This window comes from Lathyrus oleraceus, chromosome 4 (genome assembly GCF_024323335.1).
Source record: "Lathyrus oleraceus cultivar Zhongwan6 chromosome 4, CAAS_Psat_ZW6_1.0, whole genome shotgun sequence".
NCBI lineage: Eukaryota > Viridiplantae > Streptophyta > Magnoliopsida > Fabales > Fabaceae > Lathyrus > Lathyrus oleraceus.
The window spans coordinates 305,162,424-305,180,712 of NC_066582.1; the positions used below are offsets into that span (position 1 = coordinate 305,162,424).

An 18,289-nucleotide genomic window follows, 5' to 3' on the forward strand; every position below is an offset into this window, starting at 1 on the left:
ATAGTTTCTTTCTAAATGCAGATTTCTTCATGGTTACACATTTTGAGTCAGCGAATCCTGTATTCAGAGTCTTGTTTGCAATGTTCATCTTTAGAGGGTGCTTGTATCTGACTGTATCAGAGTTTCTCTTTAATCTTGACTTCTTCAGATCATGCGTATTCAACGTCTGGATTAGTTCTTCTCTTTCAGAGTTTCTGACTTCTTTCGTTTTGCTAGCGCTTGTGTTAGAGTCAGAACCTTCTGGTATGTATCCTCTGGGTAGCATCTAACGCTGGATTTTGTATCTGATGTTTTATCTATCTGATTGTTTGATCAAAGTCCTGTACACTAAATAATTTTTTTGTTAGGGTACCATTTTTGTTTCATCCTTTGTTATCATCAAAATCTTAGAGCTACATTGTAGAACCAACTTTGTTCTTACAGATGGCTCCTTATAGAATGTCTCCATCAGAGTTAAGTGAACTGAAGAAGCAGTTAGAAGAATTGCTTGAGAAGAGATTTATTAGACCAAGTGTGTCACCTTGAGGAGTGCCAGTGTTGCTTGTAAAGAAAAAGGGTGGGAGTATGTGGATGTGTGTTTATTAATGCCAGCTGAATAAAGTGACGATTAAGAACAAGTATCTGATAACACGAAATTATATCACATTTTAAGACTTAATTTAATTAGATTATATTATCATTTACTTTAATTTATTCCATTTTATCAGATATTATGCAGTATTTCTCTTCTATTTATATCAGGTACCCATTTTGAAGCAAAAGTGAAAAAGGGAAGAAAAGGAGGTGTAAAAAGGAACAAAAAGGAGAGAAAAGGAACCAAATGCCAAAGCCCAGCCCAAAGCGCACAAGTCACCAATGCTGTGCCTGTGACGGACGTCACAGGACGCGTGACGAGCGTCACGCGAAGTAGCCTTGTGACGGACGTCACACATAGCGTGACGAGCGTCACACAACTCCACTACCTTTTTGGCGCAAGTATCGCCCTCAGAAAGACTTGAAGAATAACGTTAAGGAGTTGGTCTCCTATATGCACGCCGTGGATATAGCCACGCTGAAGAATGGGAGAAACGGAATGCAGTTACCAAGGCTATTATAAATAGCCATCTCACAAACCAAAAGAGAAGGGGGTTTTTGCACGCTCAGTTTTGCGAAAGCTCTGCCAAATTTTCCTTTCACGCCTTTGCCTATTTTTCTTCCTTTCCAGCATCGTTCACTTTATTTATTTTATTTTGCAAGCTTTATTTTCTTTTTCCCTTGCAATTTATTTTCCCCCGTTCTTAGCTTTTAGATATTTTTCGCGTAGTAGTTTCTACACCGGAAACTACTGTGCAACTTTATACCGGATTTAACCTTACGTTATATTCCAGTTTTATTTCCTTGATTTATTTTACTGTTTAATTGAAGAATCCAAGAACAAATCCTACCGGCTTGTGGAGGAGTGTTCAAGACCATTGTATTACGCATTCAGGTTCTTTAATCGTTATTTAATTTTTAATGTTTTATTCTATTGTTTATTTACATTGCATGCCTGGAATGAGTCTGTTTATGCATGATATAGATTCTTATTTATTTAGCATGTCTGGCTAATTTGCCTAGGTATCGGTATGTAAAGTAAGCAGAATAAGGGGTCAAGACTAAGTCGGTCTATTCAAACTTAAAATTTGAATCAATCTTTTTATGGTCTTAACTTACAGGTTTAATAACAAGATTTTTTACAAAAGTAAAAGACATAAAGAAGTTGAAACCAACAGAGCGAGAGTTTGAGGTTTTAACTGGACAGTGTAAGTTAGTCATTAAGTCTATCTCAGGGCGAGAGCAAGTTTTAGAATTAATTAAATTCTGACTTTTTTCCAAAAAGTATTTTTAAAGATTGAATGTGAGGACGAGAGTTAAGCATTTAGATTTAATTGTATAACCTAAGTCAACAGAGCGAAAGTTTGAGATAAGGGTGTTTAAAACGGTCAGTATTTTCTTAAAAAGAGTTTCTGCAACTTTATTGTTTTCAAAATATGATTTTTGACTTAATTATAAGTGACAGCTACATTAATCTAAGATCATGGTTTCTTCAACAGAGCGAGAGTTTGAGATAAAACCTTTAACCAATAAAGTTAATCGAAACGATTTATTTTAAAACCGAGAGACCGACAAGGAATTGATTCCCTAGTTTTGACGAACTACATACCGATATCCGTTTTATTGATATTTAATCTAGATATTAGTTTAGCTCTTAGTTTTTCCCCAAACAATCGAACATTTTCACCTTAGCTTTACGTAGTAACTTTAGATAACGGTATATCGATTCATAAGTCCCTGTGGGATCGATATCTTTTAAAACTACGCGATAGAACTGTGCACTTGCAGTTTGTATCCCATTCTCGACTCACACAGTCGAGCGATCAAGTTTTTGGCGCCGTTGCCGGGGACTTTTATTCAATCGATATCGTAACTCTTCCGTTACGCTGTAGAGACTAAGGTTTCTTTTTCCTTCTATTCTTTCTTTCGTTGATTTGTATGCCACGCACTCGCTCTCAAGGCGAACCGCTCTATTTACGAATCAACGATATCGAACTATATCTCCGAGTCTTACGACGAATTCGGGAATATCGTGCCGAAAACAATCTCCCTCCTATAAACCTTCCTGATATCAAAAACATTTTTCCTTCTTTAACCGAGATGGCAGAACCAGCTCGTGCTCTTAGAGATTACGCCGCTCCATCGCAAGATGAACCGCATTCAAGTATTGCTCCGCCCGCAATCGAAGCAAACAACTTTGAACTTAAACCTTCACTGTTGCAGGCTGTGCAACAGAACCAATTCTCTGGAAATCTTACCGAGGATCCAAACCTTCATTTATCCGTATTTGTTCAATATGCTGATACTGTTAAAGCTAATGGTGTCACTTCAGAGGCAATTCGACTTCGTCTTTTTCCTTTCTCATTAAGAGATAGCGCTAGAAGATGGCTTCAATCTCTCCCTTCCAACTCAGTCACCACCTGGAACGAGTTGAAGAAAGTTTTTCTTGCCCGATATTTTCCGCCAAGCAAAACAGCTATGTTAAGAGCCCAGATAAACGGATTTAAACAGAAAGACAACGAGTCTCTTTTCGAAGCATGGGAAAGATACAAAGACATGATGAGACTTTGCCCACACCATGGTTTGGAAGACTGGTTAGTAATTCACACATTTTATAATGGTCTCTTATACAATACAAGGTTAACAATAGACGCCGCTGCAGGTGGTGCACTAATGAACAAACCTTATGCTGATGCTTACCAGCTTATCGAGAGCATGGCCCAAAACCACTATCAGTGGGGAACCGAACGAACAACAGTGGAAAAACCTCAACCGAAAACTGGCATGTACGAGATAAGTAACCTCGATCACGTTAATGCAAAAGTGGATGCTTTGGTCCAGAAGATTGAAAGTTTAAACGTATCACCTCCAACCGCCGTGGTTGCTATAACTCAGAATTGCGAGGTCTGTGGAATCCAAGGCCACATTCCTGCGGAATGTCAACTCTTGACTGGAATCCAAACAGAGCAAGTAAACTATGCTCAAGGAAGCCCCTATTCGAATACCTATAACCCAAATTGGAAGAACCATCCAAACTTTTCATATAAGAGTAATAATGCTTTATACGCACCTGGACAGTCTCCGAATCAAACCCCATCTGTATCTCCGGGATATCAGAAACCGAATCCTAACAATAATACCCCTAGAAAATCCAACTTGGAAATCATGATGGAAAACTTTATAGCTTCCCAACAACAAACCAATAAAGATTTCTTAAACCAGAACATACACACTGGCGAACAACTTAAACAACTAGCAAGCAAAGTAGATGCCTTGGCTACCCATAACAAAATGTTAGAAACCCAAATATCTCAAGTAGCTCAACAACAAGCACCTACTGCTGCACCAACTGGTACATTCCCTGGACAGCCCCAACCTAATCCGAGAAGCCAAGCTCATGCAATTATATTAAGAAGTGGAACGGAAGTGGAAGGACCGTCTGATCCAAGGATAGAAAACCAAAACCCTAAGAAATCTACTGAGGAAAGTGAACCTAAGGAAAAGGAAGAGAGTAATAAGGATACCCTAGAAAAGAAGGAACCTTATGTACCTCCACCACCTTACAAACCACCTATACCTTACCCTCAAAGGCTTGTTAAAACCAAAGATGTAGGCCAATTTAGAAAATTTGTCGATCTCCTTAAACAATTAAACGTTACAATTCCGTTTACCGAAGCTATTACGCAGATGCCCTCATATGCTAAATTCTTAAAAGAAATTCTTTCTAATAAAAGGAAACTTGAGGATAGCGAAACCGTTACACTCCCTGCCGAATGTAGCGCTATAATCCAAAACATGCCCCCTAAACTCAAGGATCCGGGTAGCTTCTCTATACCCTGTCACATAGGAAAATTTGTCATCGACAAAGCCTTATGCGATTTAGGAGCCGGAATTAGCGTTATGCCTTTATCCATATGTAAGAGACTGGAAATGGGAGAATTAAGACCGACCAAGATGTCTGTACAACTAGCGGATCGTTCCATCAAATATCCTGTAGGAATCCTTGAAAACGTTCCCGTACGCATAGGTCAGTTTTACATTCCCACTGACTTCACAATTATGGACATTAGAGAAGATGATACTACACCTATTATACTAGGAAGACCATTCTTAGCAACTGCCGGTGCAATCATAGACGTAAAACGAGGAAGACTCACCTTCGAAGTAGGTGAAGAGAAAATTGAATTCATTCTTTCCCAATTCTTGAAAGCACCTGCAATAGAAGATACATGTTACTTCATGGATATCATCGATGAATGCATAAAAGAAGCAAAGTCAGGAGAAGATAAATCATCTGACTATCTTCTAGAAGACAAATCTAAACAATGCTTAGCAATAACACCAGATCCTACGCAGAGTCTTAACAAACCAACCCCTGATTTGAAAACACTTCCCAAAAATCTGAGATATGAATTCCTAGACTTAGAACTTGAACGACCTGTGATAGTCAATGCAGATCTAGGAAGACTCGAAACAGAAAAACTCCTACATATCTTAAGAAAATATCCAACCGCACTAGGATACCACATAACCGATCTTAAAGGAATAAGCCCTTCTATTTGTATGCACCGCATCATGTTAGAAGAAGACGGTAAAACCTCTAGGGAACACCAGAGAAGACTAAATCCGATCCTAAGTGAGGTAGTAAAGAAAGAAATAACCAAGTTATTGGAAGCAGGTATTATATATCCTATATCTGACAGCAAATGGGTCAGTCCTGTACACGTTGTACCAAAGAAAGGAGGCATAACCGTTATTGAAAACGAAAAAGGAGAAACTATAACTAAACGAATCGAATCGGGATGGAGAATGTGCATTGATTATAGGAAACTAAACAAAGCAACCCGAAAAGATCATTTCCCTTTACCATTCATTGACCAAATGTTAGAACGATTAGCTAAACATTCACATTTCTGTTATTTAGACGGTTATTCAGGCTTCTTTCAAATACCAATTCACCCTGATGACCAAGAAAAGACAACATTCACATGCCCTTTTGGTACATTCGCGTATAGACGAATGCCGTTTGGTCTGTGTAATGCCCCTGCAACTTTTCAAAGATGCATGATGGCGATTTTCGCCGACTTTCTCGAAAACATCATGGAAGTATTCATGGATGACTTTTCTGTATACGGACAAAGTTTCGAAGAATGCCTTGAAAACCTGGAAAGAGTTCTTGAACGATGTGTAAAAGTAAACTTAGTACTTAATTGGGAAAAGTGCCACTTTATGGTACAAGAAGGAATTGTTTTAGGACACATCATCTCGAACAGAGGAATTGAAGTAGACAAAGCCAAAATAGAGGTAATCGAAAATCTTCAACCCCCAAGAACCGTGAGAGAAGTACGAAGCTTTTTAGGACACGCCGGTTTTTACCGACGATTCATCAAAGACTTCTCTAAGATAACTAAACCCTTAACCGGACTATTAATGAAAGATGCTGAATTCATATTCGACGATAACTGTTTAAAAGCATTTCAAACTCTTAAACAAGCATTGATCTCCGCACCCATTATGCAGACACCAGACTGGAATGAACCTTTCGAAATAATGTGCGATGCCAGTGATTATGCTGTAGGTGCTGTCTTAGGACAAAGAAAGGATAAAAAGCTTCATGTTATATATTACGCTAGCAGAACCCTGGATGAAGCACAGATGAATTATGCCACAACCGAGAAAGAACTCCTAGCAGTAGTATTTGCACTAGATAAATTTCGTTCTTACTTGGTAGGAGCCAAAATAATAGTTTACACCGATCACGCTGCTATCAGGTACCTTCTAACAAAAAAGGATGCTAAACCTAGACTCCTAAGATGGATCTTGTTACTACAAGAATTCGACTTAGAAATCAAGGACAAGAAAGGAACTGAGAACGTAGTAGCAGACCACCTCTCTAGACTTGAGAACCTTGAACCAGAAAGAACATCCATTAATGATGATTTCTCGTATGATAAACTCGTAGCTACTTTGGAAGAGAACAACTCCGACATGCAAGTAGAAACCACCTTAGCTATATCTGTCATACCATGGTACGCTGATCTAGTCAATTATTTAGCTGCCGGAATAGTTTCACCTACTTCATCTTACCAGCAGAAGAAACGATTCTTCCACGACATAAAACACTATTACTGGGATGATCCCTTACTTTTCAAAAGAGGCCCCGATGGTATTTTCCGTCGATGTGTACCCGAAGAAGAGGTAGAAAATATAATCCAACACTGTCACTCTGCGCCTTATGGTGGACACACAAGTACATCCAAGACCTGCTCTAAAATCCTACAAGCTGGCTTTTATTGGCCAACTATATGGAAGGACGTACATGCGGCTATTAAGGAGTGTGACAGATGTCAACGCACGGGAAACATATCTAGACGTGACGAGATGCCACAAAAAGGTATTTTGGAAGTAGAGATTTTTGACGTGTGGGGAATAGACTTCATGGGACCATTTCCATCCTCCTTCGGTAACAAATACATACTCGTGGCGGTTGACTACGTATCAAAGTGGATCGAAGCTATAGCTTCTCCAACTAATGACACCCGAGTAGTAACTAGACTCTTTAAAAATATAATATTTCCGAGATTTGGCATCCCAAGGATAGTAGTCAGTGATGGTGGATCGCACTTTATATCCAAGGTACTCGAAAAACTACTACTTAAATATGGAGTGAGACATAGGATAGCAACACCTTACCACCCTCAAACCAGTGGACAAGTGGAAGTATCTAACAGAGAAATCAAGCAAATACTAGAAAAAACGGTCGCCACTTCAAGGAAAGATTGGTCATTGAAATTACCAGAAGCTTTATGGGCATACCGAACCGCTTATAAAACTCCCATAGGGACGACCCCATTTAAGCTCATTTATGGAAAATCCTGTCACCTCCCGGTAGAATTAGAACACAAAGCCTATTGGGCTATTAGAAATTTAAATCTGAATTACAAAGCCGCCGGTGAAAAGAGAATCCTTGACATAAACGAATTAGAGGAACTCAGAAGAGACGCCTATGAAAATGCCAAAATCTATAAAGAAAGAACAAAACAATGGCATGACAAGCGTATATCAAGGAAAATCTTCAAGCAAGGCGACGCAGTACTCTTATTTAACTCCAGACTAAAATTATTCCCGGGAAAACTACGATCCAGATGGTCAGGACCTTTCCATATCACTAAAATCTTTCCCAGTGGAGCGGTAGAAATAAAAGGACAATCTACAGAACCGTTCACCGTAAACGGGCAACGTCTGAAACATTATCACTATGCGGAAACCAACGAGGATTCGCAAATTCTACACTTAGACGAAACGCCCCCAGGACTCATAGACTATATTTAACAGTTTCTTTGTCGAGCTTGCGACATTTAAACAAAGCGCTTAGTGGGAGACAACCCACAAATTAATCTGTTATTTTATTATTCTATTATTATTATCATTTCTCTATTTTTCTCTTAATTATTCTTTTAATTTCTATTTAGTATTCATTATTGATTTATTCAAAAAGAAAAAAATATATCTATATATAATAATAATAATTCTTTTCTTCTTTCGGCATTTGGCCAAATCCTGACTTAAACTCATGTTTTCTTTTCTCTAGTTAACACTAACCAGATGGGACATTTTGACCGTATGGGTATCAAGTTCAGAGGAATGGCTCAGAAACGAAGGTTTGAAGAACTAGCCACTAGAGAAATACTACCTAGTTTATATGCTGATGATTGGGCTATGACTGCCCTTGGACTGAGACAGAGTGTCCTGTTTTTGCTGAATCAGATAGGATGGGAGACCTCCCCTATCCTGAGACATTTCACCACCTACCGGAGACTCACACTAGAATTCCTTAGTTCATTAATCTATCTACCTAGCCATGGAAAAGGAATTACCAGAGGTTTTATCCAGTTCAGAATGTTCAATATGGAGTACCAATTTAATATTAGAGACTTCACCAACCTTTTGGGTTTTCCTACCTCCTTTGATACATTCACTATAAGCCAGGAAGAACTTTTTGAATATAGAGAGCTGGAACACTTTTGGGGTAAGCTGACTGGAAATGATGAGCCCGAAGAACATGAGTTTCTCTCTGGAAACATACATAACCCGGCTTTTCGCTATTTCCATAAGATCCTGACCCACACTTTATTTGGGAAGAAGCCAAATAGTACTTCAGTTTCACGTGATGAACTTTTCATCATATTTTGTGCTTCCCAGAACCGTCCAGTAAACGGTGCTACTTTTATGTTAGCTAATTTGGACCACCTTATCCAGGATGAGAGAGCACCCATTAGAATAGGCGGTTTGATAACTATGATAGGTAATGCTATTGGATTACGTCAGCCTATGCTTGACCTGAACCCTTTTTGTGGCATTACCACTATGAGTATACCTTTCCTCTTCAACACTATGTTTATAGCAAACATAGGGTCTGATGAGTTTGAGCTTGTTATTGATAACCAGGTTCTCTGCCTATTCACCCTGCCCGATCCTAGGACTAGTGTTCATAACCAAAGGAACTGGCTCTATAACCTGAATGAAACCCCAACTCCTGCTGGATCCACTGAATCCATCCAGGATTATGAGATTTGTGATGACTATGAGCACTATGTTGACCATATCTCTCTTGCTGAATCTGACCCTCAGACTCCATCCGGCTACCATGATATTGATCCTCCTCCTCAGCCTGTCCTGACCGAAGAATCAGCTATGCCTGATCTCCGACATCATATGCCAGGAACAGATATTAAAACCGTCATTGAAGCTTTGATGTCAGAACAAAACGCCCTCAGGGAAGATTTCCACAGCTTGAGACTTGCAGTCCTAGAACACATGAGCAGTACGGCAAGTCAGTTACGTATGTTACGGCATCATGTTAACTCTTTTACTCCTCCGGCCAGAGATCCGAAGATAGATGGAATTTAGTTATTTTTCCTTTCTAAGTTATTTAGTTTTAGGCTAGATTTTTTTCATTAATGTTATTTGAATTCATGTTTATTTCTATTTCATTTCATTATTTTCCTTTCCTGTATTACATTATGATCCTTTTTATTGAAGCTGTTTAGTTAATTTTATTTTATGCAATGGCTATGTTCTCTACTCTTACTTAGAATGAATTATTATTATGTGAAGTAGAATAGCATGCAATACAAATTAATTAGCTAAATTAATTAGAACAATCTAAAAACCAAATAAAACAAAAACGAAATAATCAAAATATAATCATCTCCTAATTAAGTCTGTGTAGCGCTACTGAAGAAGCCTTGCCAAAAGAACTGTGTGACGAGCGTCACACGATCCATGACGAACGGCACGCAACACTCTTGTTACGACCGTCACACCCTTGTGACGAGCGTAACGCCTCTCAGACATGTGAACGTTAGGGAGCCGTTGGAGACGAACGTTACACCCCTTACCTTTTTACATTCCCCATTCATTTTTCATTTACCACATTTAATTACTTTTCAACCACTCTTTCTTTTCACCTCCCACATTTTTCTCCTATAAATACCCTACCAAAACCTCCTTCATTCACCACAAACAATTCTCTCATATCAAATATACAATTCTTTTCTTTTCCAAATCACTCATTCAAAAATTCATCACAATGGCGGGAAATCAAAATTTCGGAAATATCATCTTCCGATCCGGAGATGACAACTATCAGCAGGAGCAATTCGAGCGCTTCCAACAGCGAGGCGTCGCTTCCACTAGGTACCCCGATTTAACTTGTTTACAACAATTGGGCTTACTCCAAGGTATCGAGTGGATGCTCCGTAGAGCCGATTTAACCTTCCTTTGCACCCATAACCAACCCACCTATCCTTCCCTAACCTTAGAATTCCTAAGTTCTTACGACTACACCACTCCCGCCGGTGAAGGTGAATTTCTAACCGGTACGGCAACCTTCCGTATGTTTAACACCGAGTACTCTCTAACCCAACGCGAATTGAGTGCCATGCTACAATTTCCCACAGAAGGTCTGCTCCATGCCAGAATCCCTCCAACCTCAAACTGGAACACAGTTCTAGTTTTCGACCTTTTTAAGAAAATTTCCGGTATAAATACCTACAACTGGGAAGAACTCCTTCTCTCCCACATCCATAACCCCACCATCCGTTATTTTCTCCGTATCCTGCAAAACACACTCTTTGGAAGACCAAACAACAGTAAGGTCAACTCAAAAGAACTCTTTTTCCTCCAGTGCGTTTTCGAATCGGATACTACGGTCAACGCCGCCTCTTTTCTCTTTCATCATATCCGCACCTTATGTGCTAGAGGCCGGCAACCCTTTATAATTGGTGGATTAATAACCTCCATAGCACTTGGCCTGAACCTAGGGGATAAACTCCAAACTTTAGAATCCCTACCACCCCTGTCTATGGATATCAGCTATTGCCGCTCCAGCCGCCTGATTAAAAACAGAGTAGGCGGAGGCTATTATCTGATGGTGAACAACCAAGCAGTCCCAAGTGTTGTGCTACCCAATACCACCCTAACCGATGTCACAAACCCGGACCGCCACCTCTACGATCTTAGCGCTCCTGAAACCACCGAGCCTTCACAAACAAACCAGCAAACAGATGAGTTTGAAGAAATGGAACAAGGTGATCATCCGCCAACACAACAATCAGTCCCGCTCAACCCTTCCAGTAATGCAGCCGGCCCATCCTCCCAACGTCGTCGACGAAGACGACCTGCGACCAACGACGACATTATGGATGCTATCGATGGAATGCAGGCACAGAATGCAGATATGATGCAGATGATGCGTCAAATGCAACAGCAACAGGATGCTCGGAATGCCATAACCGACCAGCGGTTTACTGAGTTGTTTAGCAGATTCGACAGCTTAGACATACGTCAAAGATCACCAGGACCAAGAACCAGAGGTGGAAGGCAGCCTTAATTGTATTTTTCTTTTCATCTCCATTTTGTATTTCTTTCCCTTAAAACATCGAGGACAATGTTTAGTTCAAGTATGGGGGGGAAATTATTCTTTCCATTCTCATCTTTGTTTCAAGTATGTACTCTCCCTTTTCATTGTTATTTCCCTATAAAAAAAAAAAAAAAAAAAAAAACAAAATATTTTTTTAAGTTAAGTCCCGAATGTGAAAAATTTTCTATTATCTATTTCCCTCAACTTTCTTGAGCCATAACAAAAATTTTAACACACCCAATAAGTATAAAGGTCGCCTACTCTATAAAATTTGAGTGAAATCAAAACAAAATCATTACCATAACAACGCTCTGAGAACCTCAATATGTTAGATCAGGATAAGTACCTATTATACCGAACTCCTTGAACTTTTAGTTCTATGGTAACCCCAAGTAGTTTATACAGAAGTCAGCACCATCTTAATAGCAAACTACGTGGAGAGCCGATGAATATAAGTGAATGATCCCCAAAGTAACATGAAATACATAAATATATCAAGAAATGCACAAATTAAATTAGGTGATCCTTACCAGATCATTTAATCTAAAGGTTGCAGATCATGCAAAAACACAATATGAAAGATCCATTATGAGTTGGTTCAGTAGGAATCTGGTACTGAACTCGGTAGGGCGGACTACGGTTCGATCCCCCGCAATTTGCAATGGACTGAATAATGAAGTTATCCGACTTATGTACCAGAACTTCTAGCTAAAAGCGGATCATAATCACTAACCGGTTACTCCACTATGTGCGCGAAAAGATAAAGGGCTTAATGTGATTTCGCTAGAATGAAAACGGGTAAAATAAGACTAAAGGAACCAGGATAGCTATCATAGGGTACTTGAACTGATTGGCATAAGGTAGGGTTATCTAAGTTGTGACGGTAGTTGTTGATGTCAAGATTAAACTCAAGTCCTCCTAAACAAAAATCCATTGGCAACCTAGTACGAATTGATGTGCGCTTTAAAATTTCATCTGGCTAAAAACTTTTAACAAGTTCTATACTGAATTTTGCTTGAGGACAAGCAAAGATTTAAGTATGGGGGAGTTTGATAACACGAAATTATATCACATTTTAAGACTTAATTTAATTAGATTATATTATCATTTACTTTAATTTATTCCATTTTATCAGATATTATGCAGTATTTCTCTTCTATTTATATCAGGTACCCATTTTGAAGCAAAAGTGAAAAAGGGAAGAAAAGGAGGTGTAAAAAGGAACAAAAAGGAGAGAAAAGGAACCAAATGCCAAAGCCCAGCCCAAAGCGCACAAGTCACCAATGCTGTGCCTGTGACGGACGTCACAGGACGCGTGACGAGCGTCACGCGAAGTAGCCTTGTGACGGACGTCACACATAGCGTGACGAGCGTCACACAACTCCACTACCTTTTTGGCGCAAGTATCGCCCTCAGAAAGACTTGAAGAATAACGTTAAGGAGTTGGTCTCCTATATGCACGCCGTGGATATAGCCACGCTGAAGAATGGGAGAAACGGAATGCAGTTACCAAGGCTATTATAAATAGCCATCTCACAAACCAAAAGAGAAGGGGGTTTTTGCACGCTCAGTTTTGCGAAAGCTCTGCCAAATTTTCCTTTCACGCCTTTGCCTATTTTTCTTCCTTTCCAGCATCGTTCACTTTATTTATTTTATTTTGCAAGCTTTATTTTCTTTTTCCCTTGCAATTTATTTTCCCCCGTTCTTAGCTTTTAGATATTTTTCGCGTAGTAGTTTCTACACCGGAAACTACTGTGCAACTTTATACCGGATTTAACCTTACGTTATATTCCAGTTTTATTTCCTTGATTTATTTTACTGTTTAATTGAAGAATCCAAGAACAAATCCTACCGGCTTGTGGAGGAGTGTTCAAGACCATTGTATTACGCATTCAGGTTCTTTAATCGTTATTTAATTTTTAATGTTTTATTCTATTGTTTATTTACATTGCATGCCTGGAATGAGTCTGTTTATGCATGATATAGATTCTTATTTATTTAGCATGTCTGGCTAATTTGCCTAGGTATCGGTATGTAAAGTAAGCAGAATAAGGGGTCAAGACTAAGTCGGTCTATTCAAACTTAAAATTTGAATCAATCTTTTTATGGTCTTAACTTACAGGTTTAATAACAAGATTTTTTACAAAAGTAAAAGACATAAAGAAGTTGAAACCAACAGAGCGAGAGTTTGAGGTTTTAACTGGACAGTGTAAGTTAGTCATTAAGTCTATCTCAGGGCGAGAGCAAGTTTTAGAATTAATTAAATTCTGACTTTTTTCCAAAAAGTATTTTTAAAGATTGAATGTGAGGACGAGAGTTAAGCATTTAGATTTAATTGTATAACCTAAGTCAACAGAGCGAAAGTTTGAGATAAGGGTGTTTAAAATGGTCAGTATTTTCTTAAAAAGAGTTTCTGCAACTTTATTGTTTTCAAAATATGATTTTTGACTTAATTATAAGTGACAGCTACATTAATCTAAGATCATGGTTTCTTCAACAGAGCGAGAGTTTGAGATAAAACCTTTAACCAATAAAGTTAATCGAAACGATTTATTTTAAAACCGAGAGACCGACAAGGAATTGATTCCCTAGTTTTGACGAACTACATACCGATATCCGTTTTATTGATATTTAATCTAGATATTAGTTTAGCTCTTAGTTTTTCCCCAAACAATCGAACATTTTCACCTTAGCTTTACGTAGTAACTTTAGATAACGGTATATCGATTCATAAGTCCCTGTGGGATCGATATCTTTTAAAACTACGCGATAGAACTGTGCACTTGCAGTTTGTATCCCATTCTCGACTCACACAGTCGAGCGATCAGTATCCACTTCCTAGAATTGACGATCTAATGGATCAGCTGGTGGGGGATTGTGTGTGTAGTAAGATTGACTTAAGGTTAGGCTATCACCAGATTCGAGTGAAAAGTGAAGATTTTCCGAAGACAACATTTGGAACTCGATACGGTCATTATGAGTACTCTGTGATGCCGTTCGGAGTGTCTAATGCTCCCGGTGTGTTTATGGAGTACATGAATCATATTTTCCATCCTTATATGGATTTGTTTGCTATGGTGTTCATTGATGATATATTGATGTATTTTAAATCAGATGAGGATCATGCAGAGGATCTTCACGTGGTACTACAAGTGTTAAAAGAGAAGAAATTATATGCCAATTTATCTAAATGTGAGTTCTAGTTACTAGAAGTGAGCTTTCTTGGACATGTAATTTTAGGTGGTGGTATAGTAGTTGATCCGATAAATATTGATGCAGTGCTTCAGTGGGAGACTCCGAAGACAATTTTTGAGATTCAAAGTTTCCTTGGTTTGGCTGGCTAATACAGAAGATTTATTTAGGGGTTCTCGAAGCTAGCTTTACCTCTAACCCAGTTGACTCGAAAGGGTCAAGCCTTTGTGTGGGATATGCAGTGTGAGAACAATTTTGAAGAGCTGAAGAAGAAGTTAATGACGGTACCAGTTTTGATATTACCAGAACCTTCAAAACCATTTGTTGTTTATTGTGATGCGTCTCAGATGGGTTTAGGTGGTGTTTTGATGCAGAATGGTCAAGTGGTAACTTATGCCTCTTGACAGTTGAGGATTCACGAACGTAACTACCCTACTCATGATTTGGAGCTTGTTGTAGTTTTGTTTATGCTGAAGATGCAACGACACTATTTGTATGGTTCCCGATTTGAGGTATTCAGTGATCATAAGAGCTTGAAATATTTGTTTGATCAGAAGGAACTGAATATGCGTCAGAGGAGTTGGTTAGAATTCTTGAAAGACTATAATTTTGGTTTGAATTACCATCCTGGTAAAGCTAATGTTGTAGCAGATGCTTTGAGTTAGAAATATTTACACATTCCAGTTTTGATGGTCAGGGAGCTGGAATTGATCGAACAGTTTAGAGACTTGAGTTTAGTATGTGAAGTGACAAGTACTAGTGTGAGTTTAGGTATGTTGAGGTTAACTAGTGGATTTCTTGATGAGATTAGAGAGGGTCAGACGAAGGATGTAACTTTAGTTGATCAATTGTCTTCAGATAACCAAATTGTGGATGCAGATTTCATATGTGATGATAATGGTGTATTGAGATTTCATAATAGGGTTTGTGTACCTGATGTATCGGAGCTCAAGCGGATGATTTTGGAGGAGAGCCATAGAAGAGGTTTGAGTATTCATCCAGGTGCTACTAAGATGTACCAAAATCTGAAAAAGTTGTTTTGGTGGCCGGGAATGAAGAGAGACATTGCTCGGTTTGTGTACTCTTGCTTAACTTGTCAGAAGTCAAAGGTGGAACACCAGAGACCAGGTGCACTAATGCAACCATTGGATGTCCTTGAGTGGAAGTGGGACAATATATCAATGGACTTTTTGACAGGTTTACCAAACACTGCTAAAGGAAATGATGTTATATAGTTCGTTGTGGATATACTGACTAACTCAGCTCATTTCATTCCGATTAAGATTAGTTTCTCGTTGCAGAAGCTAGTAGATATTTATATCAGCATAATTGTGAAGCTTCATGGTATTCCATCTAGTATTAATTCTGATAGAGACCTGGGGTTCATGTTTAGATTTCGGGGGAGCTTATAGGATGCTTTGGATTCTATGTTAAGGTTGAGTTCTGCATATCATCCACAGACTGATGGCCAGACTGAGAGGATGATTCAGTCTCTAGAAGATTTGTTGCGATCTTGTGTCATAGAGCAGAGAGGTGTTTGGGACTACCACCTTCCATTGATAGAGTTCACGTATAAAAATATTTACCATTCCAGTATTGGGATGGCACCTTTTGAGGCTCTCTATGGTAGGAGGTGTAGAACTCCTCTATGCTGGTATGAGACTGGAGAGAATGTTGTGATTGGGCCTGAGATTGTTCAGCATACCATCGAGAAGGTGAAGATGATCCAAGAGAAGATGAAGGCATCTCAGAGAAGGCAGAAAAGTTACCATGACAAGAGGAGGAAGACTCTTGAGTTCAGTGAGGGTGATCATGTTTTTCTGAGAGTCACTCCTGTGACCGGTGTTGGGCGTGCACTAAAGTCGAAGAAGCTTACACCTCGTTTCATTGGTCCATACCAAATCACTCAGCGAGTTAGAGTTGTTGCTTACAAAATAACTTTACCTCCATCGCTGGCGAATTTGCATGATGTATTCCATGTGTCCCAGCTCTGGAAATATATTCCTAATCCTTCTCATGATTCAGATGGATGATGTGCATGTGAGGGATAATCTAACTATTGAGGCTTTACCTTTGAGGATTACAGATCAAAAAGTGAAGCAACTAAGAGGTAATGAGATTGGTCTTGTAAAGGTCGTTAGGGGAGGACCTACTGGAGAGAGCATGACCTGGGAGTCGGAAAGTAGGATGAAGGAGTCACATCTGAATCTATTTTTATCAGGTAATTTTCGAGGGCAAAAATCTTCTAAGTGGGGGAGAGTTGTAATGTCTCGACTTAGATATTTTCTATTTTTAATTATTTTTTATTTGATGTGTGATTTGATTGATGTTATCAACTACTTATGATGATTTGGGGTATTTTGGTAATTTTATAATTACTAGGGTTGATTGGTTTTGAGAACGGGGAGTGTAGAAATATTTATTTAATTAATTTAGTATTTTAAATAATTATTTAGATAAATTAATTGATTTAAATATTTATTTAAATAATTATTTAAGGTGTGACATTATTTATTATTAAAGTTAAATAATTATTTAATTGGGATAATTAATTGAGTTATTTAATTTTGGAAATTTTTAATCCTATCAAATCAAGAGAGATAAAAAGTGTAAAGTCAGAAATTAATATGGTTTATTATTATTATTATTATTATTATTGTCGTTATTATTATAATTATTATGGTCATTATGATTATAATTATGATGATTATTATTATACTATGGGAAATGAGAGAAAAAAAGAGGGAATAGTGTATCGTAAAATAATGTCACGCTTATATACATATAGATTTATATATATGGATAATGTCACGCTTATATACATATAGATTTATGTATAAATGCTCGGTAGTACTTAGTAATATATGTCACTGTATATGAATATTGTTTATGTAGACATAATAATAATAATAATAATAATAATAATAATAATAATAATAATAATAATAATAATAATAATAATACTAATAATAATAATTTAATTTAATTTAAATTATTATTTAACTCTGTTAAATTGATATAAAAGTGATAATTATTTAATTTAATTATATAAATAATTTTTGGGTTGATTCAAGGGTGGAACCTATATTTTGGAGTGTTGTGGCGTGAATATGCATAATAATTATTTTGATGTGTGTATGATGTTTGAGTTATATTGATGAGTTGTCATGTTCATACATCATACTAGTATGGAGATTAGGTAGGACTTCGGTCCAGTGACGTAGGACCTTAGTCCAGTGATGTGGGACTTTTGTCTCGAAGTGACGTAGGACTTCAGTCCAATTGTGTTAGGATTATTGTCGAGTGATGTGGGATAATATCAGTAACACGCCTCTGATACCCAAAAAAAAACTTGATACCACCTACATTTTGATGAGGCGTTGGTGCATGAACATTGGATTATAATTTCTATTACTGATGTTGTTGTGTGAAAATAATTTAAATATTTATTTTTAACTATCCTGTTGTTTATTTTCACTGTTAACATTTGTAAAGATTATTCTTACCCCTTTCTGATTTATTTTGTATGTTTTAATACTTGTTGTACAGATAATGAGCAACAGTGATTGCTTGTGAGTGAGAGATAACTATGCATCTTAC

At 38.0% G+C, this 18,289-nt stretch overlaps 1 pseudogene; it reads right to left on the bottom strand.

The window, feature by feature from the left end:
• Window positions 1-3,058: 3,058 nt before the first annotated feature.
• Window positions 3,059-3,158, bottom strand: LOC127077239 (uncharacterized; annotated as a pseudogene).
• Between the last annotated feature and the right edge of the window lie 15,131 nt (window positions 3,159-18,289).